Below are 25,164 nucleotides of genomic sequence, written 5' to 3'. Positions count from 1 at the left end.
CAGCTCTGCCTGAGCATGAGGGGCGGCCGCTGGAGCAGCGCTGCTCTAGCGGCCTCCCCAATCCACTGCTCAGTGACGGTGACCCTAAGCCAGTCCAGGACAGATTGTCCTGGACTGGCTTAGGTCAGCAAAAATGCCGCCCTCCCCGTGGCCCTGGCATAGCGCCACTTGAAGCGGTCGCTTCAGGTCGCCTCATGGGAGGTGCGGGGCTGGTCCTGGGGGTATCTAAGTAATTGTAGACACTGTTAATGGCCAGGGAAGGCGATTGCTGTAGATGATGCAGTGCAGAATAGGGTTGAGCGATCAGGAAAGATCGGATCCCGATTGGCAATCGAGTAAATTTCACGATCGGGATCGGCTGGAAAATGATTGGAAATCGGATTTTGAAATCTCAAGATCAGCTCAGTCCTACTGTATATATAATACACAATTAGGGGTGAGTGATCGGGATTGGGAAAGATCGGATCCCAATCGGCGATCGAGCAGATTTCATGATCGCGATCGGCTGCAAAATGATCGGAAATCAGGTTTTAAATCGATCCTGAAATCTCAAGATCGGCTCAACCCTAGTGCAGAACAGTGGCTCAGTGGTTAGCATTGTTGCAATGCATTGCTGGGAGTTCCAGGTTGTCTCCTTCTTAGTTTGGGCTTCCTCCAGATATTATTTCTACCACACTCCAAAGTCATAATGATAGGAAACGTCTGATACCTGACGGAACTTTCCATACAGCCAGAGAGAGGTCTGATCTTTTCTGGTATCTTCCAGCATCTTCTTTGTTTGGGTACATTGGTATCATGATGTTGACGCTGCCCAAAGGCACAACCACAGGCCTCATTGGTGCCCTGTGGCCACTGATGTCATCGAGGAGGCCAGAAAAGAATATTGGACCCTGCACAAGAGGAAAGGTGAGCACGAGATGGTTTTTAATTCTTCCTTAGCTTTCCTGGGCCTGGAATTGTTACACTTCCAGTTTGGACGGAACCGAATCCTACAGATGAATGTTGTAACGGTGATCCATCCTTAGAAGGAAGAGTTTTATGTGTATTTTCTACACTGTGAAGGTCCCAGATATTTCCTGGATCCCCGGGACTGTACCACTGAGTTATAAGGGGATATTAACTTTCTAGAATATATGTTTTATGGCTAACCAACTCTATTAATTCCTAGGATAGATTTTAGTCATTCCATTAAAATATCCGACACAAATCTTCTTTAGAGAAACCTTCTCCCAACCTTCAGCATCATCTACACAAGCACTTTAAAACAATTTCTGGTGCGGAATGTGAGTGTTAATAATCTGATTCCACCATCAGAAGGCGCTTTTATTTTTGTCTTTGACAATTTCATTTTCAGATATCACCGAGGGCGTTTTATAAGCACAAGTGGCCTCATTGAGTAATGACCGGGTCTGCTACTATGTAACCAGTCACCTCTTATAGTTACTACACAGATCTCAGGCGCTGAAAGACCGAATGGTAACAATGTATATCCTCGGGACAAGACGTCTCCGGGGTGCACAATATGCATGGCTCTCCTTGGCTGTGTAATCATTGGGTTTCCTTCACCAAGAGTAACGAGAAGCAAAGGAGGAAGATGGATAAAATTTCTGGTGAAGACACCTATATAGCGGCGTAATATTTAGGGAGGCTGCAGGCAAGTTAGAGTAATTTAAATTCAAGGAGATATTTGGGAATAAAGAAGTAAAAAGGCGAAACGCGAGGACGGTGGAAATAATTTCAGCTCAATTCATGTCATGTACACATCGCAGAAGGCATTCTCAACGCAGGGGACAGTATTATAGTGGTTATAGTCTTGCACATATGATCATCAAAAAAGAAACCCCTCAAAAACTACAGATAAAAATAAAACATAACCTTTATTAGAACTTAAAAAAGACATATGGCATGAATAATAGTCTTGTACATAGGAGCGGTATTATAGTAGTTACATTCTTGTACATAGGAGGCAGTATTATAGTAGTTATATTCCTGTACATAGGAGCGGTATTATAGTAGTTACATTCTTGTACATAGGAGGCAGTATTATAGTAGTTATATTCTTGTACATAGGAGTAGTATTATAGTAGTTATATTCTTGTACATAGGAGTAGTATTATAGTAGTTATATTCTTGTACATAGGGGCAGTATTATAGTAGTTATATTCTTGTACATAGGAGGCAGTATTATAGTAGTTATATTCTTGTACATAGCAGCAGTATTATAGTAGTTATATTCTTGTACATAGGGGCAGTATTATAGTACCGTATATACTCGAGTATAAGCCGACCCGAATATAAGCCGACCCCCATAATTTTACCACAAAAAACTGGGAAAACTTATTGACTCGAGTATAATGCAGTAGCTACTGGAAAATTTCAAAAATTAAAATGGCTGGAGTTTTTGGGTGCAGTAGACTCTGGGGAAGGGGAGGGGGTGTATTGGTGGTCTGTCTGAGGACTTTCCCCCCCCACATTTGGAATTCAGCCTGGCTGCACATAGGGTATTCTGCAGTGCTCCTATTAACCCCTACCCGACGGAACAGGATGCACTGCAGATACCCTATATTCAGTAGACTGGGCACTTTCAGACACATGGATAACTAATGTGTTTGTGTTTCATAGTAATTTTCTACTTTTGTATGTATTCTAGAAAGGAGTGTTTTAGAACTTTTATTTTTTTTAAAATCTTCCTTTTTTTTTTGCACTATTTTATGGGAGATTCTATACATTGATATTGTGGTTGGTCATAGACCCCCCCTCCCTCCAAAAAAAAAAAAAAAAAAAATTTTTTTTTTTTTGCTGACTCGAGTATAAGCCGAGGGGGGCTTTTTCAGCACAAAAACTGGGCTGAAAAATTCGGCTTATACTCGAGTATATACGGTAGTTATATTCTTGTACATAGGAGCAGTATTATAGTAGTCATATTCTTGTACATAGCAGTAGTATTATAGTAGTTATATTCTTGTACATAGGAGCAGTATTATAGTAGTTATATTCTTGTACATAGCAGCAGTATTATAGTAGTTATATTCTTGTACATAGGGGCAGTATTATAGTAGTTATATTCTTGTACATAGGAGCAGTGTTATAGTAGTTATATTCTTGTACATAGGAGGTAGTATTATAGTAGTTATATTCTTGTACATAGGAGCAGTATTATAGTAGTTATATTCTTGTATATAGGAGCAGTATTATAGTAGTTATATTCTTGTGTATAGGAGCAGTATTATAGTAGTTATAATCTTGTGCATAACGGCAGTATTATAGTAGTTATATTCTTGTACATAGGAGCAGTATTATAGTAGTTATATTCTTGTACATAGGAGGCAGTATTATAGTAGTTATATTCTTGTATATAGGACCAGTATTATGGTAGTTATATTCTTGTATATAGGACCAGTATTATAGTAGTTATGATCTTGTGCATAACGGCAGTATTTTAGTAATTATATTCTTGACAATGGTGTTATACAATATATTTTAGCCTTTGCAAATTTCATCACCAAATTTTGCAACCTGAAAATAAAATACCTGCCAGACATACAACACTATGGGCCAAAGTCAGGAGAAATACATATATATAGTAACTACATATGTGATGTTTTGCGATTCTGTAACGCGTTCTCGTGCTGCTGCCATTGTATCTTCATTAAAATGTATAGGAAATTAACAAGCGCTTGAATCCCATGAATTGTTATTTTATGAAGAGGAATAGAGATCTGTGTCTATGCTTTCCAGAGACATCTCGAGGATTCATGTCACGTTCTTTCCTATTGTTGTGCAATTTGGGTCATTTTGGACTTTTTTGTCATTAATATACATTAAGCAGAAGTCCTCGGGGAAGTGATCATTCCTGTATAGGGCCGCTATTGTTGTAAATGATTTCATTCTGCCACATAGTGAACATAAAGTGGTGTTAATGAGCTAACCCCAGACGAAGAGAAGGAACCGTATCCTGCGCATTTATAATACAAGGGTTCATTAGGCAATAATTCTCACTGAAATGCCACTTCATTTGGCAACCTGTGCTGTGGACTGTTTAAAGAAAATTGATATTTTGCTCATGAAGTTTCATTACTGCAACTTTAATCCATCGCCCATGTGCCCACCATGGACTATGAGACAGGTACACGGATACATAAGTATTTGTCCCCTTCTCCATATCTGTCAAATTAAATTTTTCAGATTAAACATAAAGGTAAACGTGCAGTGTCTTATTTAATAAGATAATGGTCTGAAGCAAAGGGTGAGTCCGAAGAAATACAATCAAGTAGAAATAATCTGGAGATGTGGCAATACAAGGAGCTCATTGAAATCAATGAATCATTTACGTGGTGCATTGGGTTGAGCAATCAAGATCGAGTAAATTTCACACAATCAGGTTCAATCGCACCTAAAAAAGATCGGAAATGGAATCCCAATTCTGATCGCTCAAATAACCTGCACAGAATCACTGCCGCTGCCTCTCCCCGTGGTTCTCGCTCCTCTCCTCTCTCATTCACATGCCTGCAGAGCGCCGTATGCGCCCCCACCTCCCTAGGCTAGTGTAACAGATGCTGGGAGAAGGCGGGGCTTGTAACTTAGGAGAGTATGGGTGGGTACTGGGAGGGGAGACAAGAGTGATGCACTCACGTCTCCCCGCCCTGTACCCACCCGTACTCTCCTAAGCCACAACAAGCCCTGCCTACTCCCAGAATCAGTAACACTAGCACAGGAGGCGGGGCCGCACACGGCACTCTGCAGGCATGTGAATGAGAGAGGAGAGGACAGAGAACAATGGTGAGTGGCAGCGGTTCTGTGCAGGTAAGTGGGGGGAACAAAGTAGCTCTAGGATTTTTTAATCACTACACATTGCTGCATCCCAGATGGTCCCACAAATACTCGATTGGCAATAAATCTGGTCATCGGGCAGGATAAGTAAGGGTTATAGTCTGGTGGAGATATTACTGGGAAACCATTGTGTGTGTGGGTGAACATTATCCTGCTGAACAATTCTAGATCTCTGCCCTGCTATGAGAGACGACACATGTGGCTGCAGGGGGTCCTGTAAATATCACTGAGCTGTTAGTGTCCTTCATATCACTACTAGAGGTGAGCGACTGTCATATGGGATGGCTCCACAGCAAAGGCAAGATTAAAGTGTTCACTGCAAGCCTAGGCACCTGTAAACGGTCTGGGCAGAGACAGGGGGTGTAATGAAGGCTCCCCTGTCTCGGGATGTCAGGCAAGAAAATGTTGGAGCTGCTCATGCTTATTGACAAATCAAACAATCCTCATTACTGGTGACCAGTCTGAGCCATCCAGAACCTGTTCACCGTGTGTGTGCCCTCCCGTAACCACTGCCCCAACACGACCTCACAGCTAGATCAGAACAGCCTAGATGGTCCAGCAAAACAACCATCGTGCTCTCTCAAAGTCTGTCAACTGGAAAAATTTCATTGAGTGCATTGTAGGGGCATGACTAGCACCAAGAGGTACACTACCCAAAAGTAGCCTTTGAGAGCCATTGGAGGAAGCAATTGTATGCCCTCTTGTGGTAAGACCATGCCATCTGTCAGCATGAGACAGAACTGTAGGGTGAGTTTTGCAATAATGCGACATTTCTATCTAGTTGTGTTATTTAATGTCCATGAGACAGAAGAACAAGGTCACGGAGAGGAGGTTGGTAAGTGTAATCTATTATGCCGCATACTTTCCCCTCAGCTTATACAGTAGCAGCCATTATTATATAGCAGTGCTTGTGAATCCTCAGGGTTACAGGTCATGAATATCTGATTACATTACTAATTCTACTGGAGTTATAATTACCGCAGAGACGATACATATAATGTATAACTAAGCACATATATTACAGCCATTAATCCAGCCCCATCATTAATCTGACTCCCAGCACATGGAGATCTGTAAAGCAGCTTCTTATTATGGCTGGGTTGTTTATTGCAGAGCAAACAGATGCATCCTATGTGGTTAACAATTACTTCTTAAAGGGGATTGCCAGGACTTAAATATTGGTGATGATAGGGCGGTACTTCTCCAGCCAGGGTCACAGACCAAAGGTACCCTGGATAGTCTATATAGATGACTGGTGCCCATTCATACACATGACAAAGCCTTATGTGTGGCGTGCTCAATGATGAGAATGTTGCGCTCCATATGGTGATATACTGTATGGTGGTGCTTGGTATAGCCAAGCATCAAAGATTCTACCAATCCTGACATGATAAGGACAGACATGGGACATGCATTGGGTTAGATCACTTGCTCCTGGGTTACATACATTCCCAAGAATAGCTGGAGGCATCCAAAATCCTGTCCTCGTGATGTGCCTGTAGCAGTGCCAGGCATGGACATAGCGACTCCCATTACACCAGCCTATCCAATGACCAGCCCACCAGTGCCCTCTTTCTGTCTGCTTTCTCTGTTTCGGTACTTACTTATGGGTTGACTATCCATTTAAGAATCTGTAATCTTTGCAATGTTTCCAGTAAATCCCCCGCACCAGTTGGCTGGATTCTTAGGTTTCATGTACACAATTTGGGTGCATGTGCACAATTTAGGTGTCTTCCATTTTTAACATCAGGCACTTGGATGATACTTGGATGATATCTGAGTAATGTCCATTTACATTGATCTCAATTGGGGGCTCAGATCTGTGAAATCAATCTCAATAGGACATGCTATAAAATATCAGAATGGTCCATCAGTGGGATTGCACGCTGGGTTGTGCGCATGAAGCCTACGTTTTTTAGTTCCTGATAAGGTTCTGCTTTTCTGCAGCATTTCTTGCTCACCTATGTATTAACCCCTCGCCTGTTCTCTGACAACGTCTCTCTCTGCTGATTTCTGTGTCTGACCTTGACCTATTCATGCCCACAAGATCAGGTCACAGTAAGCATTGACTGTACCCTAGTAAATGCAAAAAAAATAGTACTCAGTCAATAGGCACCATGGAGTTCTGCCTGTGCCGGGGAATCATTGCACCACCTCTTACCTAGAATGGAGTAGCACAAGCAAATCGGCTTTAGCAAACCATACAATGTACAACACAAAGAACCACAAGTGTGTGCAAACAATGAAGTCGGGAAGGAATTTTTTCCCCTGAAATGGGGCAATTGGCATGACCTCATGAGGTTTTTTTTGTCTTCCCCTGGATCTATACTGTAGGGGATTGTAGGGTTATAGGTTGGACTTGATGGACTGATGTCTTCATCCAACCTCATCTACTATGTAACTATGGGAAATTCCTATCCTGAGCATGGACTTTTTGGGTGACTTCTACCGCCATGATCCCTGTCCAAACACTTCTCAACCATTCACAACCAATGACAGAAGATTAGAAGACAAGGAAACATTGTATCTACTCACTTCCGCCATGCAATCTCCCTGATTCCACGCATACTATAAAAAGACATCATGTATGCTACATATAATAGTTTCCTGGAGGGATAGGACTATACTATTTCATAGTACCGCACATACATTTCCATAAAACTAGGATAATTCCATGGGCCATTAGTTTTTCCCACTTGCACATCCACCGCTGAGCTTAATTAGGGATAGACATGGAAACCAAATCTAGATCTTTCCGCACACCCCGGAGAACGGCTCGAAGATTTCATTTGTTTGGCCATCATTCAAATACTTATATACATTATTACCAATCTCCTGACATTTACCGTGGGGACATGTTTTTTCTAATCTTCTACATCTATAGTACCCTCCAGATCTTTTGATATCAGCATTGTGGCTTCAATTTCCAGTGTAGAATCGTACAATAGATCCCCCACAGCTACAACTTATCAACATTTGTCCTTATAAAGCTGGGATTTTATGCGTTGTAGCCTGCATACACACATGGTCTAATTGGTTTACTATTGAAGCGCAACATTGTTATTCTTGTCTATCAGAAGCTTATTTTTTTCCAGATATAATAGAATGTTCCCGCACGAGGTAAAGAATCTGAAGTCTGCATTGTGTACTTTATAAGAAATATATATTATGGCAAAGGTATTTGTGAAATTTATCATGTATCAAAGTTGGAGACTGTCAATCTGTTTATTTCATTTGCAGTCCAAACATCCATTAAGTGCAAGTTATAAGAGAAGTGGAAAGTCAGTTTATCAGAAAAATACTTGAACATGTCAAGAACTAATTGTAATATCAATACTATCAGTATGTCGCATATCCACTCTTTTTTTGTCTTATTAGATCCATCTGAGCACAAATCCACAAGATCTCCAACATTTTCCAATGACAGATGTAGGTGGAATGAAGGATTGGGCATCTTGAATTTATACCAACTCGATTCTTTGTTTCTATGGCACAGCTACTCACATTATAGCAGGGGTAGGGAACGTACAGCACGCGAGCTGTTGCAAAACTACAATTCCCAGCATGCATACTTGCTCTGCTGTTCTTGGAACTCCCATGAAAGTGAATGGAGCATGATGGGAATTGTAGTTTCACAGCAGCTGGAGAGCCGAAGGTTCCTTACTCCGGCACTAGAGGGACTTGATTTAACTTATCCGCCCTTCCAAGTCAAGCTATATGTTTACATGACTTTGGGAGAGATAGCTTTTGGCCAAGACATAATTCGACCCGCAGCTATCTCATATGGATGGGCAACTTTAGGCAAGTACCTGATCCAAGTGAGACCAAGTGATGCCTGGATTCTAGGGTAACCGGTCAATTGGTCTCCAGGAGGTCTACTTTGTGTCTTCAGTTTGTATTGATCTTTACAACAATTTCTTTAATAAAAATTTCCTTATTGAATATTTTAGATACTGTGTTAAAACTTTTTTGCATGTATAACGCCAAAAACAAGTCACCAACTCCATCCACAAATCCAAACTAATCTTCTACCGATGGTTGTAGACAAGGTGTGAGGAGTCTTTCATACTATCTTCTGTTGTCTTCAAGGATCTCAAACTATGGCTGGATGCACAAAACGATTAAAAGCAGGGCACACGGATGTGACCCATGGGTCGGCCGTGCACTGGTCGTTCTTCTGCAGCCGCTTTCATTAAATGAATAGGAGCCACAGAAGTCAGGTCTGCAAAATCGGACATGAATAGGACTTGTTCTATATTTTTGGCCCAGACTGTCGGCCCACACACGTGATTGTGTATTTGTCGTCCGCTATTCTTGTATGGTATTAATTTATTAAGAAGACCTAAAACTTTTTTTTAGTAATTTTTGAACACCAATTTTGGAAAATTATGTTTCTTTTTGAAGCTGATCTTTTATTACCTTTATTATTATTACCTTTTATTTAGGTGGATTGTTTCCTATGCGAATTGTAATCTCAATCTTTGGTTTTAAGTTTGGAAGGATGGATGACCAGTGGCGTAACTGAAGTCTTGTGTACCCTGGTGTAATCTTTTGTCCGGGGCCCCCTAGCTCATCCCTATAACGAATTCTTGATAGTGATGGTTACGGTGGCTAAGGAGTTTAATCCACCATAGTGTGGTTCGGGTATGGGCCCCCTGAGGCTCCTGGACCCCGGTCGACTGCACCCTCTGCACCCCCTCAAGTAATGCCCCCGCAGGTGACAACCTTTAATTCATGCAGTCGTCTGCAACCGGCCTGAATGCCTGAATTGTTATTTAGCCCGGTCTTGAGCAGATAAAACAATGGTGACATCTAGAGTAAGAATGATAACTCCATCGTGCATTCCAATAAACCTAAAGACTAGAGGTCTATCGTACGATTAATTTTTTGGATTTTCAGCTTCGCCGACCCCTGAGACCCCCATCGCCTGCAGAATAAAACCCTATCCATGTGAATGAATGCTCCGGTCCCATCATTGTTTCCCTCCCAACATTCATATACCAATGATCTCTCCTAAGGCTTCTCCTTTACAGCTTAGTCCAAGATTATAATAATAACCAGATAGTTATAAAACATCTCATTCTGGAATTCATCATTTCTTGCAAAGCTAAACCTGAATATGTTAATATTTATTTACCTATTTTTTATCATTTGACCTCCTTTACGTAGATGCTATGAAAGCAATTTCCTTTACGTGCGCCCCTAATCCTGCACAAAAAGCCTTATTGATATAGAAAACTAAATGAGAAAAAATAGGTAAGAAATAAAAAAAAACACAGCCCAGCAATATATTCACAATTGACAGTACACAACATAATGTCTCATAAACAGGGGATATCTATGCGCTCACACGCCTGGGAATTCTCGTCATTCACGGTGTAAAGCAAACCTGCTTTATGAAAACCGCCTCACATGGGAAAACTATTAAATCTCCCGGCCGCTGACATTCATCTGGAACATTACATGCCGTGTTTGTGCTGGCCATATTCTTAGCGCTAAAAAATAAGATAAACTCGGGAACTCAAGTAAAAGTTACCAAAATCTTCTAAGTTTTAGCAGTAAAGCTCTGGGTTGGATTTTATCTTCCAATTGATGTCTTGATTGAAAATTCTGAATTCTTAGAGAATGTTTTTGTATTCTGTTTCTTGGGATTTTTGAAGCTTCTATGGATTGGAATCACCGATTGGAGCTCATAGTGTAAATTCCTTATCTCTCACTTGGGTCAATATCATAGGAAGACCATAAACGTATCAATATGTTTTTGGGTTTCTAAAGGAAACATGAGATTCTCTAGAAGTCCCAAATGTGTTGAAGATATGTCATCTCCTCTCTACTTTGACCCAGTAACTTGAAGCTCCTGGATCCCCTGGATTCGAAATTTGCAATATGTTCCCTCCTACCATGTTCTATTTAGGATAGTGGTTGATTTTCCGTGGCATCGGCAGCTTTGGGGTCCCTTTAGGTTGAAGGGATGGTAGGTACCTCCAAGGAGAGAGGAGTAAGCCAATGTCAGACAAGGTTGATTCTTCTTTCCCCCAAACATTGGTTGGTGAGAGGTTGGGAGACAAAATAGTAACCATTAACCATGAGATATGACACTGAAGAACGAACCCACCGAAAAAGTTCAATTCTACAACTGGGGATAAAATGGAAAATAAATTGCAGTCATCTTCACAATACATATAGATAAGATCCTACACTATGAACAAGTGGTCTCCAGCTTGTTCATGACAAGATGCCACATAGGTCAAATTAAGCACAAATGTAGCAAATTTTCCTAGAAGTTGTAGATTTGGTCAGAATTTTCCAAATTCCACTTTCCATACAATACACCCGTCTTAGTAAATGTGGACCAAAATGTTTAGAATGTGACTTCAAGCCCATGGATGTTCCTGAAGTAGAAACTCTTGCAGAGTAATCTTTCTCCTTATGGAAGCCCAACTGGTCTACTCTAGGGAGCCGTACATGTCTCCTGAGAAAAAGTATGGAATTTAGCTCTAGTCCAGAAGTAAGAAAACTGTCCCTCTAGGGTCACCTGTAGGCAACTATTCTGTATGTCTGATCCAAAAGCCATGAAACATGACTAGGGATATCATCAAAATAAGAGACACCCATGAAAGAGAAATTATGTAAAACTTTTTCATGACCAATAAGGGCATTTCTGGGTTGATTGACCAAGTTTTTCTGAAGAATAAAAGGTTATGTCAAGACAACTGGGAGACAAACTCTAGTCAAGGCCAAGCATACCATAGTGACATCCAACTTGGCTCCTCATGGAATATTTGGTTTCATTGTAACATTTAGGTGTTGGATCCAATAATGACAACTGGGTTGGATGTAGCTTAATAGTGATATAGACTAATGGACATGTAGAATACTGGAAATGGAAGCCAAACAACAGGATAACCTTGCACTGCTAATGGAACTCATGGTTGCCACGTACTGGAGCTGCCAACGCATGCTCCGTACTAAGGCTCCTCATCTAGGTTTTTCCGGACCATGGTGTCCTGACTAGGATAGGTGATGTTGGGGGAAGAAAAGGATGACTTTCAACTTTCCTACTGTCACAGTACATGGCATCTGGCACTGGCTTACTTCTGTTTTCTCGGAGAATACACAGTTGGATTGAGCCTGTATATGGGGCAGTTGGGAGGAATAGCTATCAAACAAATCAGTGGCCAAATCAGTGTCTGACAACAATGGAAGGCTAAAGTAGGACAAGGAAGCAGCACCCGGTTCGTGGATGATAGGACCAACTGTTTGGTGATATGGACAACCACCACCTATTTGTTCCCCTCGTATGTCTCTACAGATCTTTCTGAATGTATTCTTAAAAAAGTTCTTTGTAAAGTAAAGTAAACAATCTTCCAATAAAGTTTTACACGTCAGTGTGCTAAATGTATGACTTTTCTCATTGTATGCAGGCTCTTCATTATGATAGTCAGTCTGACTCTTGGTAACACAATTGGATTGAAGACAATCCTTTATTCCCTGGTTCTTGGATAAAAGATAGCATGAATAGACAGCTATGCTTTGGCATGCAAAGAATGTCACTTTATCCATAATTGGTTTCCCTGTGTCATTCTGCAGTCGATAACAAACTGAACAGGGAATGAGCCAACAACACTTCACCCGGTAATTAAAGTGACAGAGAAAGTTATGGAACTCACATAAACCTACTTTTGTCTGGAAATGGGCAGCCGTTGATCTTCAGAGCACTTGTCAGGAGGAGGACTCAGGTGGTCATAAAGAGCTGAGGAAATAAAACCGACCAGCGCGTGATACATCTGGCGTAATACGGGCGATGGAAACACAAATCCTAAGCTTGCAACAAAACAAATTAAGTAATGCTGCACCAGGCATTTTGCATCTGTTTGCACCAATAAACATTAACTTTTTATAACCTCGTGTTTATGAGACATAAATGTTAGTTCTGGATTTTCCTACTGAGTGATTACCTTGGCGCTTCTGGCTGGGAGAGACACATCTTTTAATTTCCGGGGGTAGAACACAGTTGGCAGCCATTAAAAAATACCAACTGGCTTGTTCAAAGTGTTGCGGGTTGATCTATAGGAACAGGAGCAGGTGCGGAATATTGTTAGCTAAGAACTCCACCTGAAAGTCAAAAAATGAGATTCTACGGGGCACCGTTGATCTTGTCCATTGGTTTTATCTCATCAAACTCCATCATGTATTGTGTAAATTTGATTTTAGTATCTCTGTACTATATTATTTATTCATATCATAAAATGATCAATCCCTTACCGGTTCCGTATGTAGAAATAAGCTCAAAGAGAAAGGGAAGTAGTTCAAGGTCACAAATCACTGACTCTCACTTTGTTGCGAAAAATTCCCAACTGCTTGAAACACAATAGAACCGATTGACAGAGGGTTCCTCTCTGGTAGCGGGGAGCAGTCAGGTCCAGCCGGCGCACAGGGGGTTAAGCGCCGGACGCCGGCACAGGCTGTGTACTGGTGGCATCTATTCATTCTTAACATTGTTCGCTTTTCCCACAATGCTTGTAAAGCATTGTGGGAAATAACCTCCGACCTCAATTCTGCCTAAAACGATCGGGATCAGAATTTCGATTGCGATCGTGAAATTTACTCGATCGCCGATCAGAATCCGATCTTTTCCGATCCCGATCGCTCAACCCTAGTAATGACCTGTTGTCTCAGCACTAGAGAAGAGCAAAGTAACTTTGGGGGTTTATCACTCAAAAACCACTATTATTCTATGGAAGGAAAATCTGGAGGAAATCTATGGACCAAACCCGAAATTAATCTTCAGGGATTTGCCCATCTCTTCTTAGCACATGAAGTGACCACTGTGGGCAGGAATTGGCTGCCATGATCATGAGTCAAGATAAGCCAAAGGGATTTAAATAAATACACAGTCCAGTCCTATTAATGTGACCGCCGCCTACTTTTGATTTCAACGTTAAATAACCAATCGCAGAAGGCACTTGTCATCAGCCATCTGGGTGCACTCATCATTGTGGAAGGCACGATGGATCAACACAAGTATGCATCTATCCTTGCAGACCATGTTCACCCCTAAATGTCTTTCCTCGGGATGATGGCATCTACCAGCAGGACAATGCGACGTGACATAAAGCTCGCAGTGTACGTGTATGGTTTGAGGAGCACCAGGATGAGTTTACCGTACTCCCTTGGCCAGCAAATTCCCCAGACTTGAACCCAATCGAGAATCTGTGGGACCGCCTCGATCGGTTTGTATGTGCCATGGATGCTTAACCGCGTAATCTAGCGCAGCTGGCCACAGCACTGGAGTCGGCATGGCTCAACATCCCAGTGACCATCATCACAACATCCCCTCTCTTCCTGCACGTCTCGCAGCGGTCTGCTCTGCCAAATGGGGTTATTCTGGATTTTGCCAGGTGGTCACAATAATGTGCCTAGACTGTGTACACATTGTAGCGTATTTATCAAGAGTCTGATACTTTTCTGTCTACATTTGCACCAAAATTTATGTGCACAACCTGTCTGACATATTTATGTGTGCACCAAATATTTGCTCCTAACAGACTGTGACTTAAGTTTTTTGTCCATATTTTTGCACGCAAAATTTTTTTCTCGTGCTGAAGCTCAACGATGAATGGTCTCCAAGTCAGAATTTTGTCACTTCTAGAAACATTTCACCTCTTGATGAAGGTTCCTAAATGTGTCCAAAACTGCGCCCAGGATTCCTAGTCTAAGACCGTGCCAAGTTCCACGTTATTAATATCTATGCCCCAGTTTTTTGTTATTTTAACCCATAGTTAGCGATTTTATAAACGTTTATTGAAGTGCAAAAGTCTCTTTAACCTCATAAAAACGACAGATAAAAGCCGAAGTCTAGAAAATACTCTTATTTTATTAGGACAATGTTACTACACGGAACCCAGCAGCCATAAAAAAATTATAAAAAAAATAATAATAAATCATATTAATGGATGAATTCTTGTGTATGTAATCCACCGCCGATCCCCAGATACCTACAACGCCTGGTAAAAGCTCACAAGATGTATTTTATCAATCTTTGTGTGTCCTTTGCCTTTCCATGGATTACGGAATATTCCTGCTGCGTTATTTATACATGAATCATAGACATATTAAAAAAAACCCCATCATATTAAAGTGATATTTCATTGCAAGGTCGCCGGCGTCTCCCACAAAGGCGTTAAGCATCTTACAATTACTTCTAAAAGTACATTTATTTCACTAAGAAGTCTTTTAACGTCTGGTAACGGGATGAAGGCTTGAAGATGCGGCGACGTCTTCCTTTAGATTGCAGCTCCTTGGATTTCCATAGTCGGAGGCTCCAAATATCTGATGCTGAAGAATTCGAGGACGACTTTTAGAAATGTTACCTTGTTCTTCCTCGCTTGGCTGCAGGCACAGAAGATATCTTATTTGTATGATAGGAAGAATCTAAAGAGCCTAAAGGAAGTCACCAAAGGAATTTTTTTATTTTTTTTTGTAAAATTATTGTCCAAAAAATTCTTGAATGACTTGAATTGCGCATTAATATTTGCAAAAAAAAAAAAAAAATTCTTATTCTCTGCTTCCTTCTTGTTGAGATTTGCGGGTATACTATATCAGTGCAAATCCACAAAAAATACAGCACAGAACTTCAGTCGCCCAGAAAATACGTACACAAGTCGGTAAGAACTAGTCCTGTTCCCACAAGTGACACCCCTACCACACTCACATACAGTGTTGGCCAAAAGTATTGGCACCCCTGCAATTCTGTCATATAATACTCATAGTCAGGGCCAGCTCCAGGTTTTTATGGGCCCTTGGGTGACAGAGCCTCAGTGGGCCCCTTTGTAAAGGAGGCGGGGGAGTCGAGACACTGTGCCACAGATGAAGCAAGTGACGTCACGCAGGAGTGTGGTGTCACCAACGCCATACCTCCCAATTTTTAAAGAGTAGAAAGAGGGGCAAAACGTGCGGCGCAAATTTGGCTCCACCCACTTTTATGTTGACTCCGCCCATTCTCATTCATTTATCATGTGCTCCCACACAGTATAATCCTCCTACAGTCACCCGTAAATTATATGCCCCCCCTCCATCTCTCCCCCAGTTTCATATACACCCTTCCTCTGCCCCAGTTTCATGTCCCCCCTCCATCTCTGTCCCCAGTTTCATCACGTTCTCCCCTTCATCTGCCCCTAGTTTCATGTCCCCCGTTTCTGCCCCAGTGTAATGCTGTTCCCCCCCTCCCCTTCATTTGCCCCCCCAGTTTCATTGGGCCCCCTCCATCTCTGTCCCCAGTTTCATGCTGTTCTCTCCCCACCCCCTTCATCTTCCCCAGTGTTATGCCGTTCCCCCCTCCATTTGCCCCCCAGTTTCATGGGCCCCCTTCATTATGTTCCACCTTAATATTTAATACAAAACAAACACTTACACTCACACTTACACTCACCTTCCATCGCTCCCCCGCCGCTCCTCTCTCCGCTCTCACTCCATTCACATAGGCGATTAAAGCAGGAGCTGTGAGCTCAGCTCCTGCTTTAACGCTGCGGCCCGGCTTGCGTGTGTAGGCACGATGTGATGACGTCATCGCACCTACACTGCTTTAATCGCCTATGTATTCAGCTCATCGGCGTCCGACGGACGCTGATGAGCTGAAATAAGGACAGGCAAGTGCTGGGGCGGGCAAGTGCCGGGGGGCCCCCAGAGGCTCTGTGGGCCCCGGCACTTGCCCAACTATGCCGTGCGCTGACACCGGCCCTGCTCATAGACTTCCAGAAAATGATTGCAAGCACAAACTCTTTGGTATTAATATCTTCATTAGAGATGAGCGAACAGTAAAATGTTCGAGGTTCGATATTTGTTTCGAGTAGCCCCTCAATATTCGACTACTCGAATCGAATATGGAACCCTATTATAGTCTATGGGGGGAAAATGCTCGTTTCAGGGGTAGGCAACATTCGATCAAATTATACTTACCAAGTCCACGAGTGAGGGTCAGGCTGGATCCTCCGAGAAGTCTTCTCCGTGCAGCGTCCCCACGGCATCTTCCGGCTCTGAACTCACTCTGCCAGGCATTGGGCCTGGGCAGAGCCGACTGGGCATGCCCGCACTACAAGCTGACATGCACAGTCGGCTCTACCCAAGCCCGATACCTGGCAGAGTGAATGAAGAGCCGGAAGACGCCGCTGGGAAGCTGCACGGAGAAGACTTCTAAAGGTAGGAGAAGAACCAGCATTGATTGGCCGACTGTATAGCATTCCGCCAATCAATGCTGGTTCTGCATCGAACTTTTACATTCGAATAGTGAGTGGTACTCGATCGAGTACGAGTATTTCGAATACCGTAGTATTTGATCGAATACCTACTCGATCGAATACTACTCGCTGATCTCTAATCTTCATTTATTTTGCTTGCAATGAAAAAACACAAAAGAGAATGAAAAAAAAGTCAAATCATTGATCATTTTACACAAAACTCCAAAAATGGGCCGGACAAAAGTATTGGCACCCTCAGCCTAATACTTGGTAGCACAACCTTTAGACAAAATAACTGCGAACAACCGCTTCCGGTCAGATGAGACAAAAGTAGAGCTTTTTGGGAAAAGGCATCAACATAGAGTTTACAGGAAAAAAAAGAGGCCTTCAAAGAAAAGAAGACGGTCCCTACAGTCAGACATGGCGGAGGTTCCCTGATGTTTTGGGGTTGCTTTGCTGCCTCTGGCACTGGACTGCTTGACCGTGTGCATGGCATTATGAAGTCTGAAGACTACCAACACATTGTGCAGCATAATGTAGGGCCCAGTGTGAGAAAGCTGGGTCTCCCTCAGAGGTCATGGGTCTTCCAGCAGGACAATGACCCAAAACACACCTCAGGTCAGCACTAGAAAATGGTGGTGAGAGAAAGCACTGGAGACTTGTAAAGTGGCAGTAATGAGTCCAGACCTGAATCCCATAGAGCACCTGTGGGGGAGAGATCTCTTGGTGGCAGTTTGGAGAAGGCCCCCTTCACATCTCAGGGGGGACCTGGAGCAGTTTGCCAAAGAAGAATGGTCTAAAATTCCAGCAGAGCCTTGTAAGAAACTCATTGCTGGTTACCGGAAGCGGTTGTGCGCAGTTATTGTGTCTAAAGGTTGTGCTACCAAGTATTAGGCTGAGGGCGCCAATACTTTTGTCCGGCCCATTTTTGGAGTTTTGTGTAAAATGATCAATGATGTGACTTTTTTTTCATTCTCTTTTGTGTTTTTTCATTGCAAGCAAAATAAATGAAGATATTACCAAAGAGTTTGTGCATGCAATCATTTTCTGGAAGAACACGAGTATTATCTGACAGAATTGCAGGGGGGCCAATACTTTTGGCCAGCACTGTAAGGCATGACCCGTTACTGGCTGGGACATGACGTTGGATTGCACCAGGCTGAATATCGTACCTTTCCATGGAGATCTCACACAAGGTCTGTTCAGTTTGTCCAGCTTTGTGTGTCCCTGGGAACAGTCCTACCCTGTGACTACAACTGGGAAGATCTCCAAATAGGAGGACTACCCAAAGACCCATGTATTTTACACGTGTGCCATAACTTGCCATTACATAAGTATATATAAATATAAGTGCCTGCTGGTTTCCTTTGTCTGACTACACAACATGTCGCAAAACTGCCCGCACCATTGGGTGGCCTGTAGAGGGCGTAGTTGTCACAACTGCAGGGACCTGACAAAGATACAAACCAATGTATAACTATGTAAAGAATCTGATGATCTTATAATATCCTGTTATCCTACAGTATGGATGTACAATTCTTTATATTGACATAAAATAGGAGTAGAATAGAAGAAGATCTTCACAAAAGGTCAAAAAACTTTCTTTCAGATTTCTTGAACATCTGAAGTCTGGAAGCTAAAAACCATCAGCATATTCATGTAACATTCAGTCTCCATCCATAAATCACCAACGCTTTCATGGGCTTTTAGCAGACGCTCGGTGCGCACTTTGCGCCGCACTCTCTTCTCGCCTTCTGCCGTTAAGTGGGACGAGACTTTGACCAAAACCCCCATAGACCCCACCGACCGCCTAAATGTGCAAGATGTCAGAGTGCAGAGGGAGGCCGGGGGACGGCGCGAGGGTCTAATGTGATGTAACACCTCTGCTTGTAAAATATTTAATATCCCCTTTTAAGAAGCGTTCGGACTCCCCCGCTGAACGTTTTTGGAATATTAATGAGGACTTTTCAATAGATGCATTAAAGGAGGAAATCAATAGCTCCATTAAGGACGTTCTGTCGACAGCGCTTGGTGATCGGTGAGAAACTGGACGCGTCTTCTAGCCAGATCTTCGGGAGGTGCCTAAAAGACAGAAGTGCAGGGACAAGCGAGGGCAACGTGGCAATGTAGAGTATTTAACCCTTTCACATCTCCATGCAAAATCTTCTGCTTAACCTTCTCTATAACCTCCGCTACAATTATCTGTCATTGTGATTTTTTTAAAGGGATCCTATTATACAAACCCTTTTTTTCTGAGTAACACGTCGGAATAGCCTTAAGAAAAGCTATTCTTCTCCTACCTTTCGCTGTCTTCTCTGCGCCGCTGTTCCGTAGGAATCCCGGTTCTTGTCGGTATGCAAATGAGTTCTCTTGCAGCACTGGGGGGGTCAGCCGCCTTCATCTTCGTCAGCAACATCCTCTTCATCCTTTTCTTCCGGTGCACGTTTCAGACCAATAGGCAGTATGGTAAGCGGCCATTTTCTCGTGGCCTGTGGGCATGCGCAGTCTGCTCTGACCGAGGCTTGAGGCCTAGAGGTCTGAAACCTGCGCCAGAAGAAGAGGATGAAGAGGACATTGTTGATGAAGATGGAGGCGGCGCTGGAGAGAGTTCTCTCACAGCCTTAGGGACGCCCCCAGTGCTGTTTGAGCGCTGAAGCCCGCCCCCAGTGCTGCGAGATAACTCATTTGCATAATGACAAGAACCGGGATTCCTACAGAACGGCAGCGCGGAGAAGACAACAAAAGGTAGGAGAAGAATAGCCTTTCTTAAGGCTATTCCAACGTGTTACAAAGGGTTTATATGATAGGAACCCTTTAAGGAATTCTGTGCGCAACAAAACTGAAATTCTGTGTTACCCAATTTAGGGGCCAAGGGGCAAAGCAGAGACTTCCAACCAAAGAGAGAAGCCAAGCTACGCACCCTTTATCCCTGCACTAGGCATAACATGGTCCATCAGTGCTGCCTGGAGTGCGCCTTTAAATAAAAAATTCAATAAAAAAATGTCTATTTTATTATTTTTTTGTCACTTTAAAGAACGTGAGTAAACACGCCCTGGTGTAACCAGAATAACTGGTTATATAGTCAGGCGTCCGTCAGACATGGAGTAGGGTAAAGTTCAGTATTATCTATCGCTCAGTAAAGATCATAGTCTAAAAGTAAAAAAAAAAAGCTATTGCCAGTCAGGATATTAACAGATCCCTTAAAGGGATATTCCTACCAATAACATTTATTACCACTTCACTAAGTCAGATTCATCGGGATCCAAGTGCTGGAATAGGAAAACTGTGGTCCGTTGTAACCACCAGCTACATGACCAGGACTAGGAGGAATTATATTGTAGGCGAAATTTACGTTTATCGCTGTTTGTTATTTGGGTGATTTTTATCGAATAGTTTTTACTGTTAAATAATAACACATTGGGATACAAAGGACTTGAAGCAGGAAACTTGTTTCTACAACTGCCCAATTCATCTAAATGGCACTTTCACAAATCCATGTGTTTCCTGCCATAATATCCCCATTCAGATGGAATTGATGTTTAGTAGCCGAAATTTCTAAATCTTTTGCCTGTAAATATTGCCCCTTGTTCAGCCAAGCATTGGAATTATAGAATACAAGCATCTGCCCGCGACTTCATCTGCGGGTTGGTGTTGGCGCTGAGCCACTTATATTTAGCCAATTGCTGTTGTGGATGATCTGCCTGCTCTCGTGTCTCGGCTCTGCCTCATTGCAGCATATGCACAGCCTACTCAGTTGTATGTACATCTCTGCATATGGAGAGCGTACTCAGCTGTGTTACAGCGCTGCTTAAGCTCTGCTACATCTGGCCATTTGGATTATAGGGGTGTTCTTATGTCTGTGTGTGAGCAGCTTCTGTGTTACAAAGGGCTGAATGGATGTTGCTGAAATGTGCCAAAGTTCGATCAGCCTGCTCCTGCGTCTCGGCTCTGCTACATTGCTGCATATGTATAGGATACCCAGCTGTATGTACATGTTTGCATATAGAGAGACTACAGAGGTGTGTTACTGTGCCACATAAGCTCTGCTACATCTGGCAATTGTGATTACAGGGGTTTTGTTATGTGGCTGTCTGAGCAGCTTCTGTGTTACAAAGGGCTGAATAGATGTTGCTGAAATGTGCCAAAGATCTCCCCCTCCCCCATCAGAGGCAGAACAACACATTTCTCGTTGTACTCACTGAAACTCTACACCCAATATACTCCTCTTGCCCACACACATATCCTGCATTTTCTGTAGTCTCCTGATCTTCCATGAGACTCCATTTTCTTTCAGCTTTCACACTGTCCAGCTTCATCCTATATAGCTCCGCCCACAAAATAGCGTGTAGCTCCTCAGACTGCCTAGCATGATCCTATCCTAGAATGGTTGAAGAACCTGTGATGATGTCATTACAGGTCCTTTAGTGTTGTGTGAACCTAAATTCCTTCACTGCGGTCGTGTAGTGACGTCATTTACCGGGATAAAAAGTAGCCTATGTTTTATTTGGGGTTCCTATCTATGTATGTGGCAAATTTCATGCAAATCTGTTCAGCCGTTTTTGCGTTATTGAGGAACAAACATCCAAACCCACAAACTTTAGTAGGATATTAGTAGGGTATATTCTGAGAGGGAGAGCTCGGGGGCGCTTGTTATGTCCCCGGTTGTCAATTGAATTTGGTTACAAATGGTGCCTAGGTCTGAGTTATCGCCAATATCATTAGAATTAGATTAGAGGATTAGGGATTAGATAGGAGGCCCTAGAATGTCATACACTGATTATATGCATCTCCAATCTGAACAAAATCCAATTTTTTTCAGCCAAACCGATGAACCTAAAATGAATCTTGAAAGGGTTGCTCATCTTTTGCTGAAAGTGAACACCAACGTCAAAGTATAGGCATCTGGAACGGAGACACCAGGGTGAAGTGCAGATAAGCATGCCCTCTTTTTTTTTCTTCCATGCTCTTTTTGTTTGATCTTCCGAAAAAATCCCTTAATCTTATTAATTCAATTAACAAAAAATAAAATAAATAAAAATTCAAATTACTCCCCAAAAAATTCATTTTTCAAAGATTTTGATTTTTGTAAAGTTATAAGAACATGACAAAAACTACAGAAAATTGGAATTGCTCCAATCAGGCCAAAGCAACGAATATAAGGAACGTGACATTTGTACCACGCAGTGAAACCATAAAAACGAAACCTCTAAGAAAATGTTTTTTCTTAGTTTCGCCTCGTTCTGAATTTTTTATACGGCTTCTCAGAATATTGTATGGAATATTAAATGATATAACAATGAAGAAAAAATTGCCAAAAAAATAATAATAGAAAAATAAAAATAAAAAAAAAATAGTTTTCGGATTATAAATTATAGTATTCCACTTTTAATTTTCCTTATTATTTGTAACAGCGGTCACAGTATGTATTTTTGACTTGTCACACAGTTCTATATGTACCAGGATGGCCGAGTGGTTAAGGCGTTGGACTTAAGATCCAATGGACATATGTCCGCGTGGGTTCGAACCCCACTTCTGGTAACATTGTTTTATATCATTATAGTGACTATAATTAAGAAAAATCATTGTTAAATATGAGACAAGGGACGATATGGCAGTAAACATATGCTACTCAGTAATTATCTCACAGACGGCTCTGTAAATCATAGTAACAGCCTCGGTATCCAAACTGTACACATACCCAGGAGAGTGCACAATATCATACTTGGACTTTTTCTTGAAATGTGCAATAAAAAAAAAATTTGAAGTGAACATAAACTTCACACAGTGGAATTAGAAATGTTTAAGATGTGAAAGTTTTACAAAAAATTAAGGTAAAATTTTTGTCTGTGCTTATTGTCGCCCCCTGCTGGAAAAGTCAATTTTCACAATTTCAACAGTTAGGTTTTCTTTGTTCACAACAGATAAGATATGACTTCTTTTATTAAGATCTTAAAAATATATATATTTTTAATGTTAACCAAATAGAAATGATCTGATGGTTACTCATTGTATATATGGAAAATATAGATAAAGAATTCACAGATATAAGAATACAAAAACTAATCCCAAAGAGTGAGAGCTAAAGACCAGTAACTCAGCATGACCGATAAGCAATGGAAGGAGATGTGATGTTGTGATTCTGTATAATGTGTTACTTATAGAACTAGGGCCCCCGTAACCAAGTGATCACTAGGGATTGAAAGTACTGTACCATCTTATAATAATACTGCCTCATATGTACAAGAATATAACTACTATAATACTACCTCCTATGTACAAGAATATAACTACTATAATACTACCTCCTATGTACAAGAATATAACTACTATAATACTGTTCCTATATACAAGAATATAACTACTATAATACTGCCTCCTATGTACAAGAATATAACTACTATAATACTGCCTCCTATATATAAGAATATAACTACTATAATACTGCTCCTATGTACAAAAATATAACTACTATAATACTACTCCTATGTACAAGAATATAACTACTATAATACTGTTCCTATGTACAAGAATATAACTACTATAATACTGCTCCTATGTACAAGAATATAACTACTATAATACTGCTCCTATGTACAAGAATATAACTACTATAATACTGCTCCTATGTAAAAGAATATAACTACTATAATACTACTCCTATGTACAAGAATATAACTACTGTAATACTACTCCTATGTACAAGAATATAACTACTATAATACTGCTCCTATGTACAATAATATAACTACTATAATACTGCTCCTATGTACCAGAATATAACTACTATAATACTACCTCCTATGTACCAGAATATAACTACCATAATACTGCTCCTATGTACAAGAATATAACTACTATAATACTGCTCCTATGTACCAGAATATAACTACTATAATACTGCCTCCTATGTACAAGAATATAACTACTATAATACTACTCCTATGTAGAAGAATATAACTACTATAATACTGCTCCGATGTGCAAGAATATAACTACTATAATACTGCTCCTATGTACAAGAATATAACTACTATAACACTGCTCCTATGTACAAGAACATAACTACTATAATGCTACCTCCTATGTACATGAATATAACTACTATAATACTACTCCGATGTACAAGAATATAACTAATATAATACTGCTCCTATGTACCAGAATATAACTACCATACTACTGCTCCTATGTACAAGAATATAACTACTATAATACTGCTCCTACGTACAAGAATATAACTACTATAATACTGCTCCTATGTACAGGAATATAACTACTATAATACTACTCCTATGTACAAGAATATAACTACTATAATACTGCTCCTATGTACAAGAATATAGCTACTATAATACTGCTCCTATGTACAAGAATATAACTACTATAATACTACTCCTATGTACAAGAATATAACTACTATAATACTACTCCTATGTACAAGAATATAACTACTATAATACTACTCCTATGTACAAGAAAATAACTACTAAAATACTACCTCCTATATACAAGAATATAACTACTGTAATACTGCCCCCTATGTACAAGAATATAACTACTATAATACTACCTCCTCTATACAAGAATACAACTACTATAATACTATCTCCTATATACAAGATTATAACTACTATAATACTGCTCCTATGTACAAGAATATAACTACTATAATACTACTCCTATGTACAAGAATATAACTACTATAATACTGCCTCCTATGTACAAGAATATAACTACTATAATACTGCTCCTATGTACAAGAATATAACTACTATAATACTACCTCCTATGTACAAGAATATAACTACTATAATACTGCCCCTATGTACAAGAATATAACTACTATAATACTGCTTCTATGTACAAGAATATAACTACTATAATACTACCTCCTATGTGCAAGAATATAAGTACTATAATACTGCTCCTATGTACAAGAATATAACTACTATAATACTACTCCTATGTACAAGAATATAACTACTATAATACTGCCCCTATGTACAAGAATATAACTACTATAATACTGCTTCTATGTACAAGAATATAACTACTATAATACTACCTCCTATGAACAAGAATATAAGTACTATAATAC

The 25,164-nt window shown here is 41.0% G+C and overlaps 1 non-coding gene across 1 annotated transcript; it reads left to right on the top strand.

Annotated features, from left to right (window-relative positions):
• Positions 1-22,521: 22,521 nt before the first annotated feature.
• Positions 22,522-22,604, top strand: TRNAL-UAA (transfer RNA leucine (anticodon UAA)). The gene has a single exon. It is a non-coding gene; the product is annotated as a tRNA-Leu (tRNA).
• The last annotated feature ends 2,560 nt before the right edge of the window (positions 22,605-25,164 follow it).

Source organism: Leptodactylus fuscus, chromosome 11 (assembly GCF_031893055.1).
Source record: "Leptodactylus fuscus isolate aLepFus1 chromosome 11, aLepFus1.hap2, whole genome shotgun sequence".
In the NCBI taxonomy this organism is placed as follows: domain Eukaryota; kingdom Metazoa; phylum Chordata; class Amphibia; order Anura; family Leptodactylidae; genus Leptodactylus; species Leptodactylus fuscus.
This window is presented reverse-complemented; position numbering and strand designations above follow the sequence as displayed.